Genomic DNA, 6,000 nt, shown 5'->3' with positions numbered 1-6,000 from the left:
TATTTTCCCTTTTTGGTCATTGTGAATACAGCTGTTATGGTAATAATCATACAGTAATTCCATTTAGCTTTTTGAGAAACTAGGCCTTCCAATTCCAAAATCACAATAATTTGCAATAATTTAGTCTGATTTGTTGTTTTTGTTTATATATGACCATGACTTAGAAAAATGTGCACCAATTAAAAGAAGTATAGACAACAATTTCTAATACACATTTCCCAGCTTCTATAATAGCTCAAGTCTCAGTCTGAGTGAGGGGCCATTGACACTTCTCTGACTTCCTTCAGAAAAGTAATACATAAAGTCTTACTTCCAAAGCTAGGTAAAAAGTAACCTCCTGAATTAAATCTGCCTTTCAGTGAAGGTTGGTTAGGTAACAAAGGCAATGACAGTGAAGAAGTTACTGAAATTTGGATAGATAGCACAGGAAATCTGAGTGGAACACCACTGTAGAATCCCATACACATAACCAGACAGTTAGATTTTATACAAATCCAAGAATTTTAAAAAGTTTTTAGCAAAAATGCAACTACACTTATTATCTAATAAGTATTCTCTCTCCCATGTGCATTTCACATACTAATGGCCGTTTTGTGGTGGTGGGGTGGGTTTTCCCAGGCTTCTCTAAAATCCTTTCTAGGGACATTTCCTGCCCCACACTGCAGGTTTTCCAGGATGCAAAGCCAGCTCACTCACTCTTCTCAAACTGAAGTGCCAGGCCACCGAGCATGGGGTCCTTCAGCAGCTCTCAGGGCATGGGCTCTGGCTTCTTCAATTACCAGGGACAACAATATCTGAGGCTGGCTTGCATGGTTTGCTCCCCAAGTCTCCTCACTCTATGGCTTCCATTTTGATGGGGGTCCAAGGCTGGGATCTGGTGGCTGATACCTTGAAAGAGCTCTTCAATATTAATAGCATTTTTTGCCCTTGCCTCAACCACTGATGGCACCTATGGATTCAGCATATTCCTCAGCATCCTTCAGGTGAATCTCCCTAATATCTGAGAGATGGCACTTGTTTCGGCAACAACCATTAGGATGTTTTCCGGACCATGTTCTTTCAGCTCTTCATCCCAGTTCTTCAAGGTATGAAATGAATCCTGTTTGGGTAACATCATGCACTGTTATCAGCTGCAGCCAATCCTCCATAGCACATGAGCCAACAAATGAAACCGTTCCTGACCAGCCGTGTCCCAGATGAGGAACTTAGGAAGGTCATTTCCACTAGGTGCCGTTTTGGTCATAAAAGATGCCTCAGGCCAGGCACGGTGGTTCACGCCTGTAATCCCAGCACTTTGGGAGGCAAAGTCGGGCCGATTACGAGGTCAAGAGATTGAGACCATCCTGGCTAACATGGCGAAACCCCGTCTCTACTAAAAAAATACGAAAATTAGCTGGGCGTGGTGGCTCACAGCTGCAGTCCCAGCTACTCGGGAGGCTGAGGCAGGAGAATCACTTGATACAGGGAGCCGGGGGTTGCAGTGAGTCGAGATAGTGCCTTTGCACTCCAGCCTGGCGACAGAATAAGACTGTCTCAAAAAAAAAAAAAAAAAAAAAGCCTCAATGGTAGGGCTGATGTTGTGGTAAAAGTGATCCTGAGCAAATCGACACACAATGCTTGATTTCCCAACGCCGGTGTCCCCGAGAAGGCACACTTTGAGCCCCTCTATTGCCATCATGTGCTGGTGGTCAGGCTGGCAGGGCCTCAGCAACGTCCTTCTGGCCCCATCGACATCTCCTGCCTGGGCCCCTCCCTGGTGCCACCCAACTTTTCATCTTAAAAGCGCTTTTCTACTGCAGTTGTTTTTCCCAACCACTGCCTATCTACACCAGGAAAGGGCTCTGATAGGGGCTGGTTGAAGCACAGGTGCATTCCTGGGCCAATCCCTCTGCCCCAGGTAATGAGATGCAATGATTGGTTAGGTCTGCATCAGATGCTTATCCACCAAAAGGAGCGGTGCTGGGCAGTCCTAAACAATGGCTGTTATAAATCCACTACAGCCCGGATTGCGAGATAGTGGGAACTTTCCTCTTTCATAATTCCATAGGGAAGACATTTGGTTGGTATCAGGAGACTAAAAGGAGAGTAGCATTTTCTGTGTTTCTCCTTGTTAATTTAGGATTGGGATTTCTTTGGGGGGTTGAAAGTCAGCTTAGGTTCTAGGTAGAGATAGCTGATTCAATGTATGCATCACCTGGCATGTTAGTGAAGTTTGGGAATAAACAAAAAGTAAGAAGATTAAGAGAATATGTTAAAAAAAAAAAAAAACTAGAAAAAAGCAAGAGAAAGGAAATAAAAACATGTGAAATTTGGAAGTTGAAAAGCACAAAGCACATGGACAAGTGGGAACTGACTTGGTTCTCCCTACCACCGGCTTAGGAGTCAGTTTTCTCTGTCTGCTGGGAAATGCCTACTTTATACTGAAGAACCCCTAAATGGCACAGGAATTGGCACTTTGAGGCACTTCTGGAGCTAGTGGTAAAAGTAAGATTTGAAAAAGCAGAAAATCAAGAGGGTGTGGTGGCTCAGACCTGTGTAATTCCAACACTTTGGGAGGCCAAGGTGGGTGGATCACCTGAGGTCAGGAGTTCGAGACCAGTCTGGCCAAGATGATGAAACCCCGTCTCTACCAAAAATACAAAAAATTAGCCGGGTGTGTGGTAGACGCCTATAATCCCAGCTATTCAGGAGGCTGAGGCAGAAGAATCCATTGAATCCAGGAGGCGGAGGTTGCAGTGAGCTGAGATAGCACCATTGCACTCAAGCCTGGGCAACAAAGAGGGAAAATCCGTCAAAAAAAAAAAAAAAGTCACTGGCTTGGCAGACACCATGGATAGTAGGCCACAGGAGTGGCTCCTAGTTTCTCTCTCTCCCTTTTCTTTCTTTCTTCGTTTTCTTTCTCTCTTTCTCTCTTTTTTTTAGACAGGGTCTCGCTCTGTCTCCCAGGCTGGAGTGCAGTGGTGCGACCCTCCGCCTCCCGGGTTCAACCTATTCTCGTGTCTCAGCTTCCTGAGTAGCAGGGACTACAGGTGCCCTCCACCACATCCGGCTAATTTTTGTAGAGACGGAGTTTTCACCGTGTTAGCCAGACTGGTCTTGAACTCCTGAGCTCAGGTGATCCACCTGCCTTGGTCTCCCGCAGTGCTGGGAGTACAGGCGTGAGCCACCGTGCCCAGCCCCTAGTTTTCTTCTCATGCTCAGCTTCCAGGATGTCGACTGCCAGGGCTGTACTCTATGGGCAGAGGGTTATAGAAAACTTTTTTAGTTTCCCTTCGTGGGGAAACTGTACAAATACTGGATATTCTTTAAGGGAATGGCCCATGATTGCCGTCCTGTAAAGCTCACAGTTGCTAAGCATCAGGGGATTGAGCCTCCAATCAGTGTGTTAGTGTCTTGCCCTTTTAAATAGAGCAGATGGCGCAGGATCCCCAGACAGCTGAGGAAAGCCTCTAATATGACTGAGATGAATTCAACCCCTATCTCCTCCGACAGTTTTTCCTCCAGCAGCACGGACCCGGGGTCAGTGTCTGCTGAGGCGGCCAGGCCTGGCTGCCGCGACGGTGGCTGAGTAGGGGTGGAACCGGCAGCTGGGCCCTATGCAGATGGCTGGACGCTGGACAGGCCGGTCCCGCTCTGAGCACGAGCCAGGGGCGCGGGCGCCGGAAGCCATGCTGGGAGGGCCCGCTGGCCGCGCCGAGGGTGGCGAGCTGCCCACTCTGAGGTCCTCGGGTCTGAGCTCAGCAGCCCTCGCTCGCGCCCGAGCTGCAGCCGCGATTTCCACGGAGCTCCGCCAGCCCGAGAGTGTCCTCATGGGTGTTTCTCCGGGCGAGGCTTTCAGCATCCCAAAGTTCTCTAGCTGCTCTAGCCTCAGTCCTGTGTTCCCACGTGGGAACGCAGTCTTCACACATGACTGGCGCTAGAGTAGCTGGGACTTCAGGATGCCTTCCTCTCTCAGGGAATGTCCTGAAAACTGCTAACTCCCACTGACGTGGGACGGAAACGCAGAACTGGTGACAAGCTGTCATCGATGTTTCTGACACTTGGGCCTTGCACACGCACGCTGAGAACCGTTGGCCACCTGTCGGCTGTGCGCACACGCAGTGACGGAGCTGTCAGAGGTGCGCATGCACGGTTGGGCTTACCTGCTTTGCTTGGCGCACTTTGGCTGCTTGGCTTCGCTTGTTACTGAGGAAAGCCTCTAATATGACTGAGAAAATGATATGAGCCTCTGACTTTGGAAACAGCGGAGTTTCCTGGTTGGAGGTGGTGGCTAACCAGAATGGCTTGGTCTTTGGGCCCCTGAGGCTTTGATAGGTGGAATGGTGCTGAGGTGTCTCTAATAACCTCTGCCATGAAAAGGATCTCTGGCTCCTGGGACCAGAAGGGCCAGGGGCCTAGTAGCTTCTTCACCCGCTGGTGGAGGAGCAGCAGGGGTGATGTCGCCGAGTGCGGTGACAGCGTGGATACGACATCCGAGGGAAACATCTCGGTAAGCTCCACAGAGCCGCTAGCCGGGGTGACGTCTTCAGGGTGCAGCTCATCCTTACGCACGGGAATGTTTACTTGGATGAGAGAGACAGGAAGAAGTGACAGGAGCAGGACTGAGGGCAGGGGCTAGGTTGAGGCGGGGTGTGGGAGAAGCGCCTGCTTCCTAGAGGGGGGATGCTGCGTGGGGGAGCGAGCCCTCCTGTCCCCTGGGCCCTTGCTTTTCTGCCTTGGCAGGCTCCACAGCACCTGGCATAGGGAAACCTTGGAGAGGTAAATTAAGTCTATATAGCACTTTATCTTGAATGGACACATTTCAAAACATATATTATATATATATATATATTTTACTTTAGGTACATACTACATCCAGTATTTCTCCCCATGTTATCCCTCCCCACCCTCCGCACCTTCACCCCATCCCTGCCCTAACCCCCCCAACTATCCCCAGTGTGTGATGCTCCTCTCCCTGAGTCTATGTGTTCTCATTGTTCAATACCTACCTATGAGTGACAACATGTGGTGTTTGGTTTTCTGTTCTTGTGTCAGTTTGCTGAGAATGATGGCTTCCAGATTCATCCATGTCCCTACAAAGGACACAAACTTATCGTTTTTTGTGGCTGCATGGTATTTCATGGTGTATATGTACCACATTGTCTTTGTTCAGTCTATCATTGATGGGCATTTTGGTTGGTTCCAGGTCTTTGCTATTGTACACAGGGCTGCAATGAACATACGTGTGCATGTGTCTTTATAGTAGAACTATTTGGGTATATACCCAGTAATGGGATTGCTGGGTCAAATGGAATTTCCATTTCTAGATCCTTGAGAAATTGTGACACTGTCTTCCACAATGGTTGAACTAATTTACACTCCCACCAACTGTGTAAAAGTGTTCCTATTTCTCCACATCCTCTCCAGCATCTGTTGTCTCCAGATTTTTTAATGATTGCCATTCTAACTGGCATGAGGTGGTATCTCAATGTAGTTTTGATTTGCATTTCTCTAATGACCAGTGATGATGAGCATTTTTTCATGTTTCTTGGTCTCATATATGTCTTATTTTGAAAAATGTTCATATTGTTTGCCTACTTTTGAATGGGTTTGTTTTTTTCTTGTAAATCTGTTTTAGTCTTTGGAGATTCTGGATATAAGTACTTTGTCAAATGGGTAGATTGCAAAAATTTTTTCCCATTCTGTTGGTTGCTGATTCACTCTAATGATTGCTTCTTTTGCTATGCAGAAGCTCTGGAGTTTAATTGGTTCCCATTTGTCTATTTTGGCTTTTGTTGCCAATGCTTTTGGTGTTTTGGTCATGAAGTCCTTGCCTATGCCTATGTCCTGAATGGTTTTGCCTAGGTTTTCTTCTAGGGCTTTTATGGTGTTAGGTCTTATGTTTAAGTCTTCAATTCATCTGGAGTTAATTTTAGTGTAAGGAGTCAGGAAGGGGTGCAGTTTTTGCTTTCTGCACATGGCTAGCCAGTTTTCCCAACGCCATTTATTAAACATGGAGTC

The 6,000-nt window shown here is 47.5% G+C and overlaps 1 pseudogene; it reads right to left on the bottom strand.

Annotated features, from left to right (window-relative positions):
* Window positions 1–775: 775 nt before the first annotated feature.
* On the bottom strand, window positions 776–1,678 carry LOC100408464 (ras-related protein Rab-31-like; annotated as a pseudogene).
* Window positions 1,679–6,000: the final 4,322 nt, after the last annotated feature.

The sequence above is a fragment of the Callithrix jacchus genome, chromosome 14 (assembly GCF_049354715.1).
Source record: "Callithrix jacchus isolate 240 chromosome 14, calJac240_pri, whole genome shotgun sequence".
NCBI lineage: Eukaryota > Metazoa > Chordata > Mammalia > Primates > Cebidae > Callithrix > Callithrix jacchus.
Note: the sequence above shows the minus strand (reverse complement) of the source record. Positions and strands in the feature narration are given on the sequence as shown.